General features: G+C 43.4%; 1 protein-coding gene across 3 annotated transcripts in view; it reads left to right on the top strand.

The window, feature by feature from the left end:
• The window catches only part of FOXK2 (forkhead box K2), a 1,878,646-nt gene that overhangs the window by 1,201,192 nt on the left and 653,029 nt on the right, over positions 1-24,425 (top strand). The gene's annotated exons all lie outside the window — the stretch shown is intronic.

Here is a 24,425-nt window from a genome sequence, read left to right as displayed (position 1 = left end):
AAGACCAAACAGGAAGATACTGATTGCACCAAACTGGCCATGCCAACACTGGTACCCCCTCTTGCGCAGTGCGTCACAGCTGGCCCCATGGCACCTACCTCAGACCCCTACCCTACTGTCTCAGCAGGAGAGCTTGATTCTGCACCCCCCAGCTTCAAACCCTGAACCTGGCAGCCTGGCTATTTACCTACTCTTTGTTACCGTCCCTCAGTAAACAAGTGTTGGATGTTATGTTGGAGGCAAGGAGGCCTAAGACTAGAAAATCTTATGCTGAAAAATGGAAAAGGTTCTTTGCCTGGAACCAAACTCGAGGGATGGCCACAACAGCGCCCAGTTTACCTCAGATTCTTCAATACTTAACTGAGATGCTTCACAAGGGTTTTTCCTTTTCCTCCATCAAAATTCATGCCTCAGCCATTTCAGCTCATTACAACACAGTACCACCCCATCTTATCTCATCCACTGCTCAAGCAGTTCCTCAGAGGGGCCAAGAGCTTAAGACCACCTAGGAGAGCCCCATCTCCAGCCTGGGACCTTAACTTTCTATTGGAAAAACTCACTCTGCCTCCTTTTGAGCCAGCTGCAAGTGCAGAGTTGAAATTCCTTTCTTGGAAAACAGCCTTCCTTTTAGCCATCACTTCAGCAAGAAGGGTGTCTGAATTACAGGCCCTTATGGCAGTGGAGCCTTATGCGGACAGGGTGTCCCTCAGGACCAATCCCTCCTTCATGCCCAAGGTAGTATCCGTTGTGGCCCTTAATCAGTCCATTCATTTGCCAACCTTCTTTGCTAATCCACAGAACAGAGATAAACGTATACTGCACTCAGACGTGCACAGACAACTTGGATATTACTTGGACAGGACTAAACCTCTCGAAATCTGAGCAGCTTCTGGTGACATTTGCTGCAGGGCAGAGGGGAAGGCCATTTCAAAGCAAACCATTTCTAAATGGATAGGCCACTTTATTTATTTCTGCTATAAGCACCATGGAAAACCTATCCCACAGGGGATAAGACCACATTCTGCCAGGGCTGCGTCTACTTCTACAGCCTTTCTCAGAGGTGTCCCTACCAGGGACATCCTAGAAGCTGCTACCTGGAGTTCTGTGCATACTTTCACCAAGCTTTACCATTTGCCAATTTTCTTTAAATCCCAGGCTGATTTTGCTACTGCACTCGTGCAGGGCCTTATAGCTGGTCCTAATGCTATTTAAATTCCTCCTCCCATCCTTCGCTTTGGGAATCTACCCAAATGTGATGTCTGCGACAGTGAAACACGAAGAGCATAGTACAGTTGTGTACACTTACCATAAATGTAGATGTTAGAGAGTATTCACTGTTGTAGCCCTGGTTACACTCCCTCCAGCCTCCTAATTTTTTTGGCTATGACTCTACTCTTTTTTCACTATGCTTAAAAGCTTTTTGGTGTATTTGCTCTTTTGTTGGAGGTTATAACCTCGTGTGTGTGTGTGTGTGTGTGTGTGTGTGTGTGTGTGTGTGTGTATAATATATATATATATATATATATATATATATATATATATATATACATATATCTTAGATATATATACATATATCTTAGATATATAGATATATATACATATATATATATATATATATATCTCTTAGATATATAGATATATATACATATATGTATATATATATATATATATATATATATATATATATATATATATATATATATATATATTGGATATAAAATTGCTTCCCATTAGGGGGGCACCTGACAATCTGGGGCAAGAAAAACTGATGTAATGGCATCTGCTGCATGCTTTATACCCCTGACGTCATGGAAGATGAGACAGCAACCTACGCAAGACCCAAGACTTTGATAATTAGGCTGACCGAGGGCTACTGCAAGCAGATAACCTAAATGTGATGAGTGCAACAGTGAATACATTCTAACATCTACATTTATGGTAAGTGTAGACAACTGTACTTTGTGAGGGCTGGTGTGTGCAGATGTCACTTTTATGGCCCATGTTCCTGCAGCCACGTCAGACGTCCGATGCACCACTAGGGACTGCAAATCTTAGGAAACCTGGCCGGACTAACTGGAGAGGAAGAAGGGTAAACCCACAAGTAGAATACAGCAACATGGAAGAGGAGGACATCTATTGTTATGATAAGATTTTACCCAACTTTCCTTTATATACCCTTATTGTGCAGCACCGTACACAATTGCTGCAGCCATCTAATTTTTATCATGCATCACTTTTGTAGCATTAACCTTTTGGCCAGCACTAATATTAAGAACTTTATCCTTTCACCAGGCTGGCAGACACCTTCTTATCCAGTAGCAGTACGTCAGGAGTAAAGGGTTATTGGCTGGCACCATTTCCTCAGATGTTCTTCGTTGTTTCACTGTTGCAGTCATTACATTTGGGTAATCCTGCTGGCAGGTTGCCCTCAGTCGGCCTGAATTCCAAAGTCCTGGGTCCTGCGTCGGTCCCTTCCCTGACGTCAGTGGTATAAAAGATGCTGCCGATGCCATTTTCGTTAGTCTTTCTTGCCGCGCAGTGCCCGAAGCAGAAGCAGTTCGCAAGTGCCGGTCGGCCGACTCCTGAGATTTTAGAGTTCGAATTTCAGATCCAAAGTCTTCTGTAAAGCTAAGTACCCCATTGAGGAAACTTTTTTCTTGCTCCAGAACCGATGTCAGAAAAAGTTAATTGTATTACTTGTGGGAAGCAAATACCTCATAAGGACTTTCATTCTTACTGTATACCTTGCCTAGGCCCTGATCATAACTTTCTAAGTTGTCGGTTTTGTGCTAGATTTAACCAACGCACTATTAAGTGTCTGTATGATTTTGCATTAAATTACTTTGGACGCAGGTTTAATTATCCAGAAATGTCGTCAGAAAGCCATCTGACTACCGGAATTCACAAAAAACGCAAAGAAAAAGAGACACAACCGAGGCCCATAACTGACGACGAAGCTTCTAATCCAGTCGCCGGTTCTCAGTGAAGTGCTTTTGCAGCCCCTGACGCCCACTACTTTAGAGTCGCAGGCTGCTACCGACTCCCACTTGGAGTCTGCTATGCTGCTGGAAATTCAAGGTATTGGAGCCTCGGACGCTATCCCTTCAGATGGGTTGGGAGCCACTGAGCAGGCACCGGCATCTGAGGGTGTATTCAGACCTAACATCTATACATTAAACCGACTTCAAAGGCAAAGACTAAAGCACCTTCAAAGGCAAAGAAGCAAACTCAAGAGCCACGTGGACAGGCCTCCATGCCCAAAAAGCAGATGCTCAAAATGGCCGAAGACTTGATTACCGTGATCAGGGGTTCCCATCCCCCTCCTGATAAGAGGCCTAGGCAAGAGACTGACTATGAATCTTCAGATCAGGTTTCCATTTCTTCTGATTCCTCTTCTGATCAGGAATATTCTTTTTCCCCCTATGAGGATTCTGATGCTGAAGAATCTATACCTTCAGCTTCTCCTCCTGAGGACTATTCTTTTGTGGAAACCTTACATACCATGAGGGAGGATTTCCAGTGGGAGAGCCAAGATTTTTCAGAATCTAAAAAGAAGCTCATGGATTTCCTGTTACTACCTCAGCACAAGCCACTAGCCATCCCACCGGTGTTAGACATTGTAGATGTGTTTTCGGAGTCCAGCCTTACCCCTGACTCCTTACCTCCAGCTCCTGTTAAGCCTGATAGATATTACAGGGTTCCTGACTCACATAAATTCCTTTTTAAAAACCCTGCTGCAGACCCAGAAACTATTTATCAGGGTCCCAAAGGAGTTAAGGCTTCCACTGCAAAAAACCCTACCCCCTCTGACATGGATTCTAGGGCACTGGATAGATGGGGAAAAGGTTTACACATCTGCTACCTTGGCTATAAGGGCCTTAAACTGTCAGTTTCATATGCTAAAATATCAGCAACATGTCATGGCATTGCTTAAACAGAAAATGTTGTTAAACTCTGAATGTGCAGAAAACAAAGAAATGCAGGATATATTGCATGCAGCTGAACAAGTTGGAAGGCATACTTTGCAAGGTGGTTTTGATTCTTTAGAGCCCTCCTGCAGGGCCGCAGTTACAGGTTCTGTAATTAGGAGGCATGCTTGGTTAAAGGAACAAAATCTGCCTGATCATGATAAAGTTAAATTATTAGATGCACCTTTACAGCATGATACTTAGTTTGGTGTTAAGGCAAAAGAGGTGTTAAAGAAAATGGAGGACAAAGCTAAATGTATGCAAACGGTCAAAGATTTCTTACAAGTTCAGCCACCTAGGTTTAGTAGACACTGGCCTACAAAGAATTGGTCTTTTCCTGTGTCAGACAGACCTCAAAGCGGCAGATCCCAGGTGCAAGGTTCAAAGCAGTGGGGGGGCCTCTACCTCCAAAGTTGAAGACAAATCACAACCATTCAGGAAACAGTCCCAATGACTTCCCCCTGCCTGCACCAAGCACTTATCTCCTGGCAGCCCCCTTAGGGGGAAAATTAGCACTTTTTTCACAAAATTGGCACATTATAACCCAGGACAAGTGGGTCTTAGATATCATGATACAAGGCTACAAGTTCCATTTCCATACCCTGCCAATAGCAAACGGCTGGCCAGATCTGCCAACAAATCAATGGGCAGAGGCACAAAAACAAGTCTCGTCCCTCATGGACATGGGGGTCATTCAGCTAGTACCAGAGCAAGAGCAGGGACAATGATTTTATTCAAGACTGTTCTTGGTACCCAGAAAGGACGAGGCCTGGAGGCCAATACTGGACCTATCTATTTTGAACACATACCTGGATATTCCATAATTCAAGATGTTGACTTTGCAGCAGCTACTGCCCATGCTGGGCAAGAACGCTTGGCTTGTGACCTCAGACCTAAAAGAGGCATACCTGCATGTCCCAATCTGACAAATATGCAGAAGATACCTCAGATTCAAGGCTGGCTCAATGCATTACCAATTCTCTGCCCTGCCCTTTGGCTTTTCTACTGCACCCAGGGGTCTTTACAAAGTGCCTGGCACCAGAAATCGCATTCTGCAGACAAAGAGGAATACAAATATATCCTTACTTGGACGACTGTCTAATTCAAGCAAAGAACAAGGACATTCTTCTACAGCATCTGGCATTTGTGAAAAGACTTCTAACATGCCTAGGGTACACAGTCAATCAAAAGAAATCAAAACGAGTACCCTCTCGAGATAATATTCCTTGGTGCAAGCTTAAATACAACTGCCCAGATGGCTTATCTCACGCCAGACAAACAAAGGCAACTGACTACCTATTTCAAAATGCTGGCAACAAAGGCCCAGTTATCGGCAATAAAAATTCTGTAGGCTTTGGGCTTCATGGCATCCTGCATCCTACTAATTCCATATGCAAGACTGCATATGAGGAAACTTCAATGGTACCTAAAAAGTGTTTGGACTCAACATTGCCACAGCCTGGAAACTATGATTACTCTCATTCCCTGCGTGCAACAGGAGTTTCAGCGGTGGGCACAGGCTTGTCACCAAAACAAGGGACAGCCATTCACATTACCCCCAGCCAGGCAAACACTAACAATGGATGCATCAGATTACGCCTGGGGGGCCCACATGGCAGGAAGATACATTCAGGGCGCATGGACCTCAAACCAAATGCATCTACATATCAATCAAAAAGAGATGCTAGCAGTTCAAAATGCCCTGACAGCCTTCAAGGACCTACTGCATCCAGGACAACTTCTGATAAAGACGGACAACACCACGGTAATGTGATATATAAACAAGCAGGGGGTCACTCATTCTTACCCTCTTTGCAGACTAGCCATGACTTTGTGGGACACAGCATTGACTTACCAAGTGCACCTGCAGGCACAATTCCTGCCAGGAAGGAAAAATACTCTGGCAGACGACCTAAGCAGAAACACCATGGATCCCCACGAGTGGCACCTGGACCCACAAGTCTTCAGCATGATAACAAGGAAGTGGGGATGCCCGGACATCTATTTGCCTCCCCTCACAACTACCAACTAAAAAGATTCTGTACAAGGATTTATCACAGATAAGCATGGAAAGTGGACACCCTATCTTTCAGCTGGAAAAACCTATCAGTATACGCATTTCCCCCTCTGCCTGTCCTCCCCAAGGTACTCATAAAGGTCAGACAGGAGAAGCCAAGGATGATACTAATTGCCCCAGACTAGCCCCGCCAGTACTGGTGTCCAATACTAAGGAGCTTGTCTCTATGCCCAGCTTGGACCTTGCCTCAGATACCTCATCTACTGTCCCAGCAGAACAATCAGATCCTGCACAGCCAACTCTGGACTTTAAACCTGGCAGCATGGCGGATAATGTAGTCATTCAAAACACATCTCTCAGTAAAGCTGTGATGGATGTCATTTTGGAGGCCAGAAAGCCTAGTACTAGAAAATGTTATGCTGGAAAATGGAAGAGATTTTGTGTTTGGAGCCAGGCACAAGGAACTGATACAGCTGTGCCAAATATTCTTCAGATTTTGCAATACTTAACTGAGATGATGGACAAAGGTCTATCTTTTTCATCTATTAAAATTCATGCCTCTGCCATATCGTCTCATTACAATACAGAACCACCAATTTTTTCTCATCCCTTACTAAGACAGTACCTCAGAGGAGCCAAAAACTTAAGTCCTCCAAGAAGATCACCAATGCCTGCATGGGACCTCAACTATGTCTTGGAAAAACTCACCCTGCCACCTTTTGAGCCAGCTTCAACGGCTGATATAAAATTTTTATCTTGGAAAACAGCTCTGCTCCTAGCAATAACTTCTGTAAGACGAGTTTCAGAGCTTCAGGCACTCATGGCTGTGGAACCTTTCATCATTTTTTATCCAGACAGGGTCTTTCCGAGGACAAACCGAACATTTATGCCTAAGGTGGTGTCCAGTGTGGCGCTTAACCAAGCTATTCATCTGCCAACTTTTTATCCAAATCCACAGAACAAGGGGGAGAGAATTCTGCATTCTTTGAACGTTCACAGACTGCTTAGATTCTGCTTGGACAGAACCAAGGACTTCCGAAAGACTGAACAGTTACTAGTGGCATATGCTGCAGCATCACAAGGAAAGGCCATCTCAAAGCAGACTATTTCAAAGTGGATAGGCCACTGCATTCGTTTCTGCTACTTGCACTATGGCAAGCCAGTGCCTAAGGGCATTAGGCCACATTCAACCAGAGATGCAGCCACTTCAGCCTTTCACAGGGGAGTACCAACCAAGGACATTTTAGAGGCTGCTACTTGGAGTTCAGTGCACACATTTACCAAGCACTATCATCTGCCACTCTACTCTAAATCCAGAGCAGGCTTTGCCACTGCAGTTCTGCAGGGCCTCATAGCCGCTCCTAATGCTGTTTAGCTCAAGCCACCCATCCATAGCTTTTGGACTCTACCCAAATGTAATGACTGGAACAGTGAAACACGAAGAACATAGTACAGTTGTGTACACTTACCATAAATGTAGATGTTAGTGTATTCACTTTTGCAGTCCAGGTTAGCCACCTGCCATTCCCCTTTTTTCTTCTGATGGAACCTATCTTTCCTTCTATGATTTATACAACCTATTGCTTGTAGATGAAGGTAATGTTTATATTGGTGCATGTATTTATATATATATATATATATATATATATATATATATATATATATATATATATAAATTTTGGCTACCCTTTTAGGGGGCACCTGACATCTGGGGCAAGAAAAACTAAAGAAAATGGCGTTGGCCGCATCTTTTATACCCCGGCGGCCTGACGTCAGGGAAGGGGTGACTGCGGCTGACGCAGGACCCAGGACTTTGGAATTCAGGCCAATTGAGGGCAACCTGCCAGCAGGATTATCCAAATGTAATGACTGCAACAGTGAATGCACTCAAACATCTACATTTATGGTAAGTGTACACAACTTGTACTTTCTTTCTTGTCATTGTCTCAAAGCCAGAAGTAACTAGCATCAGTACATCAGTTGGTCCAAAGCCTGAGAGAGAGTGTTAAAAGAAGTACCCCACTGGGTGACTTCTGTTTTAGTATTATTATTATGATTAGTAGATGTCAATTAAGTGTATTGTGTGACTAGAATGTTGAAAGCAAGTCCCCCACCAGGACTTTTACTGTCTGTTTTGCTTTGGCCCGGAGTTTGATGTGCCCAACTGTTCCCAGTACACCTGTTTTAACTATACAGCATAAGGGCAAGTCCTTGCAGAAACACTTAGAAAAAGAAAGAGTAAAGAGAGCACCGGCTGCTTTTGCATGCCTTTGTGTCCTCTGATTCCACAGTTAATCTCACAAAAGGAATAAAAATCTAAAGGTAGTTAGGGAGCCTGATGATGGCTTTTCTGTATTGGATAACCCTCCCAAGCTCAAGATCCTCAGAAGAGGAGCGATGCTTTTTGCAGTCCCCTCAGACTGTTAACATTTCCATGACCTATGTTGAGAACCCTCTGAAAGCCATGATGTTGTCATCTCCCATTGACGTCTGCTGGGACAGGATCACTAGGGCATCAGATTGGTCTAGGGCCTAGGTAGTCACCAGCTTCAGACTCCTGCATGCTGGTTTCTGAGGGAAAGGGTAGTGCTCCCATGTTAGTGTCTTGAGGAGAATTGAGCAGACCGAGTAACAGACCCAGGATTAAGCCCAAGTTAACCCATTGCTTCCTACAAATGAACATGCTTCCTACGAATGTATGCGCTTCAGGAAGTCAGAGTTCCTGTGTGTTCTGTAAGAGTATACACTTCTTTATAGGTGACCTCCCTGTACTCCTGAAATGAATATACTCATTACTGTTTCCAAAGTCTAATGTTTGAGGTCCTTGCAAAGGTGCATACATAAAGCTAGGACATCAAGGTGGCATCTGTAAGCTGACATGATTTGTAAGCATGCCAGTGAAATAGCATGGGATGTGAAAAACTGCTGATGTGGAGTGTTTGCACAAAGCTATGAAAAGTTATATATTTCCAGGCTTACATTAGTAATGCAAAAAGTGTGTGTGATACTTTTTTGTTGGAGTGGTTTATTCAAGCACTGTTTGTTAAAAATGACATTAAGATATTGTGGGTAATGTAAAGATGGTATAAAGTGTAAATGCTGTTTTGGTAAAGCAGTTGTGACTACCTATTTTTTTCAAAACTGCATTAGTTTCACAAAAGCTGTATGAGCTAGACGTGAGCTAATGGTGCAGTCATGTACAAAACATTAAGGCATACAATGTCGCCATTGATACTTGCCATCTAATGTAAATATTTTTTTAAGTGTATATTTTTTTGAAATATTAAAATAAATGTACATTTCTTCTGTTAGTAAAGCAAGGTTATTGAGAGGCTGGGGAAAAAAGTGCTTACTTCTGCAACCTTGGCCTTTAGAGCAATGAATTATCAGATCCACATGGCCAGATATTCCCTGGCTCTTATGGCAAATGCAGTGAAACTCCTGTCAGAGCTTCCAGATTCTCCCAACAAGGCCACACTTTCCATCATTCTTAATTTCTGCTCCCACATTACTAGGCATTTCATCAACTGTAGTTATGATGCAGTGGAGGCTTCATCTAAGGCTGTAGCTACGGGGTCTCTCCTGAGAAGGTATTCATGGCTTACATTACAACACTTACCAGATGATATCAAAGCTGGGCTCATGGATGCCCCTCTGGACAGTAAGGCTTTATTTGCCACTGTAAGTGCAGAGCTGTTTAAAACTCTTCAGGGAAAGGGGAAGGAACTCCAGGATTTAAAACACACATTTGTCTCTCCTGTCCCCCGCTTCCAGAGAAAATACCCAGCCAGTACCACCTTTGTTAGAAAGGCAACCAAGTCTTTCCCACCAAAAGGTAAAAGGGGATGCTAGGAGACGGGGAGCCAGGCTCCTTTTAAGTCTGCTTCCTCCACACACACTCTGAAATGGCCCTTTCAGGCCAAACCTGGTAGCCTGCGACTACCAGGTCCCACACCCATCTACCCCCCTTTCTCTCCACCTCTTTCCCTCCCACCTTGGAAACCGATTACCCAGGACTTGAGTCCTCTCCATCATTGACCTAGGTTACTTCATGGTATGGGTAACCCAGTACCACTAGTCCTCTTCTCTCTCCTTTCTCAGGGCACTATCCAGGAGGTGGCACCCACTCAAAGGGAAAAGGATTTTATTCCAGGATGTTTTTGGTCCCAAGAAAGGATGGCCTGTGGTGGCCCATCCTAGATTTGTCCCATTTAAACACCTTTCTGAAAGTTCCCACATTTCGCATGCTGACACACCATATTCTACTTCCTCTGATTCTGCCCCAGGCCTTCATGGTGTCACTGGACATAAAAGATGCCTACCTTCATATCCCCATTCACCAACAATTCAGGAGATTCCTTTGTTTTTCTGTGGCTTCCTCTTATTTTCAGTTTAGTGCTTTCCCCTTTGGGTCTATCTACGACACCAAGGGTATTCACAAAATGTTTAACCCTTTTTATAGCTGACTGCAGAGCATACAGATATTTCCATACGTGGATGACCTGCTCCTTCACCAGAAATATGTCTGGACAATGTTTCGTACCCAGTGTCATTTCTGAGGGGGCTAAGGTTTACAGTCAACCTCCAAAAGTCTTCCCTGACCCCCTCGCAGGATCATGTCTTCCTGGTGTGCAGGATCCTGACAAGTGCAATGATAGCTTGCTTATCCCCAGAAAAGATCCGGTCTCTCGCCTCTTATTTCCAGGACCTGATACCACTTCAATCTCTGACTGTCAGGCAGATGTTCTTAGTGTTTCACTGTTGCAGTCATTACATTTGGGTTACCTGCTTGCAGGTAGCCCTCAGCCGGCCTGATTGTCAAAGTGTTAGGTCCTGCGTCGGTTGCTGTCTCTTCTTCCATGACGTCAGGTAGTCAGGGGTATAAAGCATGCAGCCGACGCCATTACATCAGTCTTTCTTGCCATGCGTTGCCCGAAGCAGAAACAATTCGCAAGTGCCGGTCGGCCAACTCCTAAAATTTTTGTTTTCAAGTTTCAGAACCGAAGTCTTCAAAAAAGCTAAGTACCCAGTCGGGGGTCCTTTTTCTTCCTCTCAACTGATGTCAGTAAAAGTTAATTGTATTACTTGTGGAAAGCAAATGCCTCAAAGATTTTCATTCGTACTGCATTCCTTGCTTACGCCCAGACCACGACGTCCCTCACTGTCAGTTTTGTGCCTTATTCAATCCTTGAACTATTCGTCGTTGGTTCATTTTCACATTTATTTCGGTACTCTGTTTAATTATCCAGAAATGGCTTCAGTAAGCCATCCGACTACCGACATTCCGAAAAAACAAAGATAAAGACAAACGGCATAGGTCCAAAGCTGCAGCCACTTCAGTTAAGCTAGTCACCAGTTCGCCGGTACTCAGTGAGGTGCTTTCACAGCCCCTGATACCCACTACTTCAAGTATATGCCTTTCCTCCACTGCCTCTCCTCCCCAAGGTACTCCTAAAGGTCAGACAAGAGAAGCCACAAATTATACTGATTGCCCTGGATTGGCCATGCCAACACTGGTACCCAATCCTAAGGAGCTTGTCCCAAGGCCCAGCCTGGACATTGCCTCAAATTCCTCATTTACTGACCCAACAAAACAATCAGATCCTGCACAGCCAACTCAGAACTCTAAATCTAGCTGCATGGCGGATACTGTAATCATTCAGAATACACCTCTCTCTAAAGCAGTTATGGATGTTATTTTGGAGGCCAGGAGGCCCAGCACCAGAAAATCTTATGCAGAAAAATGGAATTGATTCTGTGCTTGGAACCAGGCACAAGGAATTGACACGCTTGTTCCAAATGTTGCTCAGATTTTACAATATCTAACTGAGATGCTGGACAAAGGCCTATCCTTCTCATCAATTGAGATCCATGCCTCTGCCATTTCAGCTCATTACAATACAGACCCACCTATTTTTTCACATCCATTGCTTAGGCAGTTCCTCAGGGGGGCCAAAAACATAAGACCTCCAAGGAGAGCACCAATACCTGCATGGGACCTCAATTTTGTCTTGGAAAAACTCACACTGCCTCCTTTTGAGCCAGCCAATACAGCTGAGATAAAATTCTTATCATGGAAAACAGCTCTGCTCCTAGCAATAACTTCAGCAAGAAGAGTCTAAGTTACAGGCACTAATGGCTGTGGAACCTTTTATTATCTTCCATCCGGACAGGGTTTCTCTAAGGACAAAACCCAACATTTATGCCTAAGGTAGTGTCCAGTGTGGCTCTTAACCAAACCATTCATTTGCCTACTTTTTACCCAAACCCGCAGAATAAAGGGGAGAGACTTCTGCATTCTTTGGACATACACAGACAGCTACGCTTCTACTTGGACAAAACTAAAGCTTTCAGAAAGACCGAGCAACTTTTAGTGGCATATGCTGCAGGATCACAAGGAAAGGCCATTTCCAAGCAGACTATTTCAAAATGGATAGGACACTGCATTAGTTTCTGCTATTCACAGCATGGCAAATCAGTGCCTAAGGGCATTAGACCACATTCTACCAGGGCAGCAGCCACCTCAGCAGCCTTCCTCAGAGTAGTACCAACCAAGGATATTTTGGAGGCTGCAACCTGGACTTCAGTGAACACTTTTACTAAGCACTACCACTTGCCTCTTTTCTCTAAATCCAGAGCAGGCTTTGCCACTGCAGTTTTGCAGGGCCTTATAGCCACTCCTAATTCTATTTAGACCCAGCCGCCCAACCTCAGCTTTGGGATTCAACCCAAGTGTAATGACTGCAACAGTGAAACACGAACATAGTACAGTTGTGTACCTACCATAAATGTAGATGTTCGAGTGTATTCACTGTTGCAGTCCAGGTTACCCACCCACCATCCCCCTTTCTTTGCTGGGACTTATCTGTACTTCTCTATCCTATACAACCTATGTGGTGTATTTGCTTGTAGATGAAGGTATTGTTTATTTTACTGCATGCTTTTATAAGCAATGTTTTTTTAGCCTACCCTTTTGGGGGCACCTGACATCTGGGGCAAGAAAAACTGAAGAAAATGGCGTCGGCTGCATCTTTTATACCCCTGGCACACTGACATCAGGGAAGAGGCGACAGCAACCGACGCCGGACCAAGACTTTGGAATTCAGGCCGACTGCGGGTAGCCTGCCAGCAGGATAACCCAAGTGTAATGACTGCAACAGTGAATGCACTCGAACATTTACATTTATGGTAGGTACACAACTGTACTTTCTCCCACCTTTATCAGCTGGTTTCTAATGTCAGTCCTTTTGTCTAAATCCATTAATACTTTTCTTTCATTAGCATTCAGGTTATGAAAACTAGATGATTTTCCATTAAAAAACAAATCATGAACATTATTATCATTCTCTCATAAAGGCTGTGACAGTCGCTGTGCTATTAGGTAAAAAAGTGCTACTGCTGTTTAAGACATTTTCAGTACTGGCATTATTATTCCCAAATAACATTTTCAGATCTAAATTCCTAACAAACATTCTTAGCTCTGTAATGCTGTTATTCAATACACCATTACCAGATGGAATAAAAGTTAAACCCTTGTCTAGTAAACTCAGTTCCAGTTCAGAAAATTCAAAGCCAGACAAGTTAACAGTATGTCCTGCTAAGTCTTTCTGCTGCTTGTTACAGGGCCTACCTTTGGTCTCGCCCCCAAGTCTTTCCTTTGTGGTGTTCCTCTTTGCTTGCTTCGGTCTCTCCCTCTGTTGCACCTGTATTGGGAGCTGTAGCTTTATTTTTAGATTTGTTTTGCCTAAAAAAACTACTTGTTGCCTCAGTGGTAGAAGTGCTGCTATTATGAACCTCACCAGTATGGTTCTTGTCAGCCAGCAGATGTTCATCTTGTTTCACTGTTGCAGTCATTACACTTGGGTTATCCTGCTGGCAGGCGACCCGTAGTCGGCCCGAGATCCAAAGTCTTGGTCCGGCATCTGTTGCTGTCGCCTCTTCCCTGACGTCCGTGCGCCAGGGGTATAAAAGTTGCAACAGACGCCATTTTCTTCAGTCTTTCTTGCCGTGTGGTGCCAGAAGCATAAGCAGTTCGCAAGTGCCGGTCGGCCGACTCCTGAGATTTTCAAAAATTGAATTTCAGAACCGAAGTCTTCAATAAAGCTAAGTACCCCGTTGATGAAACTTTTTCTTGCTCCAGACCGATGTCAGTAAAAGTTAATAATTGTATTTCTTGTGGGAAGCAAATACCTCGTAAGGACTTTCACTCTTACTGCATTCCTTGCCTAGGCCCTGACCACGTCATTACTAGTTGTCGGTTTTGTGCTAGATTCAATAAATGCACTCTTAAATGTCGGTTTGATTTTGCTTTACATTATTTTGGACGAAGATTTAATTACATAATGCTGTCGGAACAACCGACGACCGGAATGTATAAAAAACACAAAGACAAAGAAAAAGAGAGGCATCCAAGGTCCAAAACCGATGACAAAGCCTCTTCTAGGCCAGTCGCCGGTTCTCAGTGAGGGCGCTTTCGCAGCCCCTGACACCCGCTACCTCAGAGCCACAGGCCGCAACCGACAGCCACGTGGAGACACCGAGGACTGTGGATACTCAAGGTATTGGGCCTACGGAAAATATAGGAAAAAGAGAAGCCCTGCAAGTAGGATCCAAGTGCAAGGCAAAACAAACCATCAGTAACTGAAAAAATGCCAGCACAAAACTCAGTATATATCAGCAACAAAACTACAGCAACACTAAGTGTTTTAATACATATCGAACAATCCAATAATCCAGACCGGTTTCAGCCTAACATGGCTTTCCTCAGTGGAACAAAAAAAGTACAAACAGGGAATGATGCAGAAATGCAGGTTTAAATAAGGTCCATAGACCAATGAGGTGCTTCCAAAGGATTTTAGGCATGCCCATAATACTGCCTGAAAGAAAAACTGGAAGGAAAAATACAAACTAGAAAATAAAAAATAAGTAAAAAATAGATGATCCAAATAGCAAATATGGTAATAAAACATGATACATTCAATATTGGATATATTAATTAGTTATAAATGATCATTTAAACCAGGAGAAAATAGTGCCCCTAGCTTAATAATCCAGTATTTCTCTTTTTGGTTGAGAATGGAATGCCATCCCTGTTTGTTGGATCTGTCACCCAAAATTCTATCTACAATACAAAATTGAAATCTAGCAGTATGATGTGTGTAGTGCCTGAACAGAGCGTTGGTTTCTCTTTTGGTTCGAATGTCACTACGATGTTCCGACATGCGTAATCTCAACACCCGTGATGTCTGACCCACATAAAATGAACCACATATGCAAGTCGCAAGATATACCACCCAATCACCATTACAGTTGCCAAAAAATTTTATGTTAAAAATCCTATCAGTGCTTTTACTGGAAAATTGTTTAGATGTGAATATAAATGGACATGATAAACAATGGCCGCATTGATAAGTGCCCCAAAGTTTGTCACCAGTCATCGTAAGTTGTTGATGTATAATGCCACCTGAACCCATCCTCTTATAAAAAAAATGAACTTGGTGTTCTCCCTCTATGGTAACCATATTGACAAGTGTTACCGACCAAGGAGGCAATATCCTCATTGGCAGTGAGGATGTTCCAATGTTTCATCATGGTATTTCTAATCAAATTGATGTTACGCCCATAGGTAGTAATAAACCATAATCCTCCATCCTGTGCATCCCTATTTCTATCACAATATTTGAGAAGGGAAGTTCTGGTGGAATTGTTTGCTTGCAAAGTGACGTGCCAACTGAATGTCAGGCTCCTTGTATCCCCTGATTCTGAATCTGTTGGTTAGATCTTGTTGTGATTCTTCAAAGTAATTTTCTGCGGAACAAATCCTGCGTATCCTGAGGAACTGGGATTTGGGTATGTTCTGGATGATGTGGCTAGGGTGCATACTAGTTGCATGTAATAAAGTATTGTATTGCGGGTATTTACAAAATGTTTTGCTTCGTAAAGTACCATCTGGGTTCCTGATGACTGTTGCATCCAAAAAGTTGATTTGATTTTGGTGATGAGTTGAAGTAAATTCAATACCCCATTTGTTATGGTTGAGGTATGACACAAATTCAGCCAAATATTCTTCATCGGAATGCCAAACTAACCAACAATCATCAAGATAACATCGCCAAATATCCAGCTCCTCAAGATAGTTGTTACGCGTTTGATCATAAATGAGTTGCTCCTCAATGTAGCCCATGAATAAGTCCGCATATATAGGAGCAAAAGAGGCTCCCATAGTGGTACCCTTCAACTGCCAGTAGCATTCACCTTGAAAGTAGAAAACATTTTTATTCAAAACATGTTCCGCCGTACAAATCAAAAGCATATTGAAACCAAATGGATGTAATTTGGCTCTATCTAACCAAAACTTGAGGGCCTCAAGTCCAGCCAAATGTGGTATATTGGTGTATAAAGCCTTGACATCTGATGTACAAAGTAACCACTCAGGTTCTAATTGGTTATCATCTATAATGGATAAGAATATGGTGGTGTCTTGTATCCTTGCTCGAATCAAATTTAGTAGTGGTTTCAAGTATGAAGTCAAAAACTCAGACAGTGGTTCCGTCAATGACCCCATGCCAGACACAATGGGGTCTACCAGGTGGTTTGTCTGGATTATTGGATTGTTCGATATGTATTAAAACACAAGTTTTACCTTAGTGTTGCTGTAGTTTTGTTGCTGATATATACTGAGTTTTGTGCTGGCGTTTTTTCAGTTACCTACGGAAAATATACCCTCAGATGGGTCTGGAGTCGCTGAGCAGACACCGGCTCCTGAGGGTGTTTTCAGACCTTCACAGCTTACAATTAAAGCTACTACAGCAGCCAAAGGCAAAGTCAAAAACACCATTAAAGACAAGGAAACAAGTGCAGCATTCTCCAGAACAGTCATCCATGCCAAACAAACCGATGCTTAAAATGGCCGAAGACCTTATTACTTTAATCAGGGGCTCCCATCCCCCTCCTGACAAAAGGCCTAGGCAAGACACTGATTATGATTCCTCTGATCAGGTTTCCATTTCTTCTGATTCTTCTGACCAGGGCTATTCTCTCCCTCCCTATGAGGACTCTGATGCTGAAGAGTCCATTCCTTCAGCCTCTCCGCCTGAGGATTACTCTTTTGGGGAAACCCTGCATACCATGAGGGAGCATTTCCATTGGGAGAGCCAGGATTACTCAGAATCCAAGAAAAGGCTCAGTGATTTCCTTCTATTGCCTCAGCACAGGCCCTTGGCTAATCCCCCCTGTGCTTGATATTGTTGATGTTTTTTCTGAATCTAGTCAGTCTCCCAGATTCTTTACCCCCTGCACCAGTAAAGCCAGACAGGTACTACAGGGTCCCCAACTCTCATAAATTTCTTTACAAAAACCCCACTGCAGACCCAGAAACTATTTCGCAGGGTCCTAAAGGAGTTAAAGCTTCCACTGCCAAAAAACCCTGTTCCCTCAGATAGGGATTCCAGAGCTCTGGACAGATGGGGGAAAAAGTTTACACTTCTGCTACTTTAGCTGTAAGAGCTTTAAACTGTCAGTTTCACATGCTTAAATATCAGCAGTATCTCATGTCATTGTTAAGGCAGAAAATGTTTACAAATATAGAAGGCCCTGACAGTAAAGAAATGCAGGATTTATTGCATGCAGTTGAACAAGTGGGAAAACATATACTCTGCAATGTGGTTTTGATTCATTAGAGGCTTCTTGTAGAGCTGCAGTTACAGGCTCAGTTATTCGAAGACATGCTTGGTTGAAAGAACAAAATTTACCTGACCATGTTAAAATGAAATTGTTGGATGCTCCACTACAGCATGATACTTAGTTTGGTGTTGAGGCAGAAGGAGGTGTTAAAGAAAATGGAGGATAAAGCAAAGTCAATGCAAACTGTGAAAGACTTCTTACAGGTTCAGCCACCTATTTTTAGCAGAAACTGGCCTTCAAAAAATTGGTCCTTTCCAGTGTCAGACAGGCCACAAAGAGGCAGATACAGATGCCCAAGAGGCAAGATCTCAGCCCCAAGGCTCCTATAGACCTAAACATTGGGGTGCTTCAGCCCCCAAAGGAGGAGAAGACAAATCACAATCTTATAGGAAACAGTCACAATGACTTCCCTCTGCAAATGCCAAGCTCTTACCAGTTGACAGCACCCCTAGGGGGAAAGCTAGCACTTTTCTCAAAAAATTGGCACATCATCACCCAAGGCCAATGGGTGTTGAATATAGTTTCTCAAGGGTACAGGTTCCATTTCCACACGCTTCCAAAACCAAAAGGTATGCCAAACCTGCCACAAAACCAATGGGCAGAGGCACAAAAACAGATTGCTGCTCTTATGGATATGGGAGCTATTCAAAAAGTTCCACAAGAAGAACAGGGCCAAGGATTTTACGGCCTTTTCTAGTACCCAGAAAGGACAAAGCATGGAGACCAATACTGGACCTGTCAATCCTAATTACTTTCCTGGATGTTCCAAAATTCAAAATGTTAACACTACAAATACTCTTGCCCATGCTGGGCAAAGAGGCTTGGCTGGTTACTTTGGATTTCAAGGAGGCATACCTGCACATCCCAATCAGGCAATCGTGCAGAAGATGCCTCAGATTTATAGCAGGCTCAATGTATCATCAATTCTCTGCACTGCCCTTTGGCTTATCTACTGCGCCCAGGGTCTTCACAGAATGCCTGGCACCAGTAATTGCATTTTGCAGGCAAAAAGGAATTCAAATATATCCCTACTTGGACGATTGCCTTATTCAAGCAGACAGCAAGGACATTCTTCTAAAGCACCTGGCGTTTGTAAAAAGATTACTAATTTGCCTAGGGTACACAGTAAACCAAAATAAATCAAAACTAGTGCCCTCTCAAGAGATAATATTCCTGGGTGCAAGCTTAAATACAACTACCCAGATGGCTTATCTCACACCAGACAAAGGCAACTGACTCACTACTTTCAAATGATGGCAACACAGACCCAGCTCCCTGCAAGAAAAATTCTGCAGGCCCTGGGTTTCATGGCATCTTGCATTCTACTAATTCCATATGCCAAACTGCATATGAGGAAACTGCAATGGTATCTAAAAAGTGTTTGGACTCAGCATTGTCACAGCCCAGAGACAATAATAACCTTGATTCCCTGCCTACAACAGGAGTTTCGCTGGTGGTCCCAGGCCTGTCACCACAACAAGGGCCAGCCTTTCACCTTACCTACTGCCAGGCAGACAATAACAACGGATGCATCGGATTATGCCTGGGGAGCACATATGGCAGGAAAATGTATTCAGGGCACGTGGCCCAAGGAACAAATGCATCTTCACATCAATCAAAGAGAGATGCTAGCTGTACAGAATGCCCTGACAGCCTTCAAGGACCTAATACATCCAGGACAATTATTAATACAGACTGACAATACCACAGTTATGTGGTACATAAGCAAGGGGGCACACATTCCTACCCCCTATGCAGACAAGCCATGACTTTGTGGAACACAGCACTGACCTACCAGGTACATCTGCAAGCACAATTCCTTCCAGGAACAAAAAATACACTGGCAGACGAACTAAGCAGAAATCTCATGGATCCTCACGAAGGAAGCTAAATCCACAAGATAACAAGGAAATGGGGACGCCCAGACTTGGATCTTTTTGCCTCCCCTCACAATTGCCAATTACAGAAATTTTGCACAAGGACTTATCACTCTCGAGCATGGAAAGTGGATGCTCCTATCTTTCAACTGGAAAAACCTGACAGTCTATGCCTTTCCTCCGATGCCTCTTCTCACCAAGGTGCTTCTAAAAGTCAGACAAGAGAGGCCAAAAATGAACCTGATTGCACCAGACTGGCCACGCCAGCACTGGTACCCAATCCTAAAGATTTTGTCCCACGGCTCACCTTGGCCTCTACCTCAAATCCCTCATCTTCTGACACCGCAAAACAATCAGATTCTGCACAGTCAACTCAGAACCTTAAACCTGGCAGCATGGCAGGTAATGTAGCCACTCAGACTGCACCTCTCTCTAAAGCTGTTATGGATGTAATTTTGGAAGCCAGGAGACCCAGCACTAGGAAATCTTATGCGGAAAAATGGAAAAGATTCTGTGCTTGGAACCAGGCACAAGGGCTCGACCCACTGGTCCCTAATATGCCTCGGATTTTGCAATACCTGACTGAGATGTTGGGCAAAGGCCTATCTTTCTCTTCTATTAAAATCCACGCCTCTGCCATTTCAGCTCATTACAATACGGATACTCCTATTTTTTCACATCCTCTACTACGTCAGTATCTCAGAGGTGCAAAGAATATAAGACCCCCTAGGAGAGCACCAGTACCTACTTGGGACCTCAATTTTGTCTTAGAAAAACTAACACTGCCTCCATTTGAACCAGCCAGCACAGGTGACCTAAAATTCTTGTCATGGAAAACTGCTCTGCTCTTAACAATAACTTCAGCAAGAACAGTTTCGGAGTTACAAGCATTGATGGCTGTGGAACCTTTCCTTATTTTTCACCAGGACAGGGTTTCTCTAAGGACGAACCCAACATTCATGCCAAAAGTGTTCTCCAATGTGGCCTTAAACCAAACTATTCATTTGCCTACTTTCTACCCAAATCCCCAGAATAAAGGGGAAAGACTTCTGCACTCTTTGGATATACACAGGCAGCTACGATTTTACTTGGACAAAACAAAAGCTTTCAGAAAAACTGAACAACTGTTTGTAGCATATGCTGCAGGATCACAAGGAAAACCTATTACAAAGCAGACAATCTCCAAATGGATAGGACACTGCATCCGCTTCTGTTATGCACAACATGGCAAATCTGTGCCTAAGGACATTAGGCCTCATTCTACCAAAGCACCGGCCACTTCAGCAGCTTTCCTGAGAGGGTACCAGCCAAAGACATATTAGAAACTGCAACCTCTGGAGCTCAGTGCACACTTTTACCAAGCACTACCACCTACCTCTCTACTCTAAATCCAGAGCAGGCTTTGCCACTGCAGTTCTGCAGGGCTTGTTAGCCTCGCCAGATCCAATCTAGACCCAGCCACCCTACCTCAGCTTTGGGATTCTACCCTAGTGTAATAACTGCAACAGTGAAACACGATGAACATAGTACAGTTGTGTACCTACCATAAATGTAGATGTTCGAGTGTATTCACTGTTGTAGTCCTGGTTACCCACCCACCATCCCCCTCTTTGCTGGGACTATTCTGTACTTCTCAACTCTATACAACCTATGTGGTGTATTTGCTTTTAGAAGAAGGAAATGCTTTTAGTAATCTATGCATGGTTGTTTGGCATATTTTTATCTTTACAGCCTTCATATCTGGGGGCACCTGACATCTTGGGCAAGAAAAACTGAAGAAAACTGCGTCGGTTGCAACTTTTATACCCCTGGCGCACTGACGTCAGGGAAGAGGCGACAGCAACCGACGTCAGACCAAGACTTTGGAACTCGGGCTGACTACGGGTCGCCTGCCAGCAGGATAACCCAAGTGTAATGACTGCAACAGTGAATACACTCGAACATCTACATTTATGGTAGTTACTCAACTGTACTTTCTTGGTCTGTAGGGTCTGTTGCAAAATGGTCTAAAGCTGTAACAGCTTCCCCTATATGCACAGCAGTTCCTTCCTGTGTACTAATTGATGCTGTATTACTCATAGTAGAAGAGCCCTCTCTTCTAGATTGTTGTAGCTGAGCATTAGCTTAGCTTGATTTGCACTTGTATTTGATTAATATGAGCCCTCACAGTTTCCTCTCTGGGCCAAGAGAAAAAAACATGGTTATTTTGAAAGTCAGATATGTCTCTAATCAGCTTTCGATTCTTAGTAGAGACTAATTTGCTCTCAAACTCTGCAAGCTTGTCTAACACACTTTGATACTGTTGTGGAAGTCTGCCAAACTCAGTACAAGTAACAATTTCATTCTCAAGAGCATCTATCTTCGTATACAGGTTATGTTCTATTTCTGTAAAAAAAAGTCATTCATAATCCTCCTATATTCCATACTGGTATGTAAATTAAGTTCTTGCCATTTCTCCAGTAAAGTGGGGTATTTATTCCCATAAGTCGGCATATTGGTTGTTCTCAGCCCTCTTGGCACAATGCCCATCTCTAAATAAGCTGAGAATGAAAGTCTCTGCCACTGTAGCCTCTTATATTTCTGAACCAACAATTCAAGTTCATGCATTCTGTGTAAACATTCTTCTGTTTTAGAGTCATTAGCAGGTACAGTCACTTTCAAATTCTCAGAAGTAACAGATTGAAAAAGTAGCAAAAGTGGGTTCCCACCAACAGTTAACATTTTCTTTACAGATAATCCACTCATCTTGACGTTCAGAATTATTCCTTCTCACAGGCTGGTTGTTTAAAGCAGAACAAGGATGTGCTATTCTCATGAACAAAGCAAACAAACAAAGTCCAGGAAGCAGGTGTAGAACAGCTATAAACGTACTGGTGAACCAACACGAAATGAAATCCAGTAACAAAAAGGCATAGCACGACCATCCATGTAAAACAAGGTTTATTACTTCAAGCTTTCGAGTTGAAACTCTCTCTTTCAAGAATGAATCAGTACATTAAAACCACAGAATATAGAACACCAACCAATCACATAAAACATATCTCATAAACACATTATATAATTATACAATTTACATAATTAATATAGTTGACTAAGCGTAGCTCACTAAAAAACTTCATTAAAAACAATGGTCAACTTAAATTTCATTACTGCCTAAAAAGCTCCACAGGACAACTGTAGTACTCTTAACATATGCTTGTCTTAATATCAAAATGGGTTTAATACTATTAGTTTTATTAAGCCCTGGATAGACATCAGATCTAAAAAAGTTTATCCATTTGTATTCTGCTCTCTGTGGCATTCACAATGCACCCCCCCCCCCTTGTTTTTGCAAACTCTCTGCAGTATCCTAAATTTAAATGTATGTTCATTTCCACAATGTAAAATATGCTTACTTAAGTGCATTTGTCTCAACCCCCCTTCTTATACCAGATAAGTGGGATGCAATTCTCTCCTTGAACCTTTTTGTTACTGGATTTAATTTCGTGTTGGTTCACCAGTATGTTTAGCTGTTCTACACCTGCTTCCTGGACTTTCATACACTGTGCATCACCTGCCTAGACCCAGACCACGACATCCCCAGATGTCTGTTCTGTGCTCTGTTTAATGCTAGGACTGTTAGAAGGAGAGCTGAAATTGTAGCTAGACACTTCAGCAAGACTATTTCTCACCAAGAAATGTCGCCGGCCAGGCTGCTGTTGAATTTCCAAAAAAGAAGAAAGATAAGGAAAAGGATAAGCCTCAGAGAGAGAGACCTTCTGACGATTGTAATCCGAAGTCAGCTAGCCTTTCATCCATTACAGTTGCTGAACTCGGTGAGGCACCTTTGCAGTCTCTGATGCTAGCCGAGGAACCGTCGCAGGCCTCTCCTGAGACCTGTTTGAAGTCCGGTACACCACTGTGTCCATCTTCTGCCGGTATGTTGGCCTTCAGTCCTGCGGTTGGGTCCAGAGCCGTTTTGCAGACACCGGCTTCCATAGAGACAGTACAAAGACTGACGACCATGCTGCCGATTGAACTAACCTTGCATAAGGTCTTTGAATCCACCAGGCCCAAGACCAGGACTACCCCTAAAATAACCCCATCCCAGGGACCCAGCCACCGACTTCCTTCCACCCAGCCTGCCAAACAGTCGCAGCAGATGCTCAGAATGGCAGAAGATCTTTTAAGAGGAAGCCAGCCTACCCAAGCCACCCCAGCCTAAAGGAAGAGAAAGACTTCCCCTGGGGCTCTTTCTGACCAGGAGTCAGAAGGGTCTGAACTACAAGAGTCAGACACTGAAGAGCAGCTTTTTGCAGCATTCGAGGATTCTGATACTGAAGACCCCATTCCTGCTGCCTCCCCACCTGAAGACCTCTCTTTCGGGGAAACTTTAAATTCGCTCGGGGACATTTTCACTGGGACGCACAGGATTACCCTCAGTCAAAGAAGACAGAGAGTTCCTTGATCTGCCACAACACAATCCTCCGGCCATTCCTCCAATCCTGACTGTGATGGAGGACATCTTTTTGGAATCTGCACACACTCTGGACTCTCTCCCCCCTGCCCCCAGGAAGCCAGACAGTTGATATAGGGTGCAAGACACCCACCAGTATCTTTTTTAAAAAACCCACAGCCGACTCAAAGGTCATTACTCAGGGTCCTAAGGGGGGCTAGGGCTAGCTCTTCAAAAAAACCCATTCCAACTGATAGAGAGCAGAGCCTTAGACTAGGAAAGAAGGTCTACACTTCGGCTGCCTTAGCCATTAGAGCACTGAAATGTCAATTTCATATGCTGAAATATGAGCAAAATGTGCTGGAATTATTAAAACAAAAAATGTCCACCCTACCAGACAGCAGTACAACCTGGGAAGTAGTGGATCTTGTACTTTCTAGCTCCCA

Source organism: Protopterus annectens, chromosome 4.part0, assembly GCF_019279795.1.
Source record: "Protopterus annectens isolate FY-2018-M chromosome 4.part0, PAN1.0, whole genome shotgun sequence".
NCBI classification, from domain to species: Eukaryota; Metazoa; Chordata; order Ceratodontiformes; family Protopteridae; genus Protopterus; species Protopterus annectens.
This window is presented reverse-complemented; position numbering and strand designations above follow the sequence as displayed.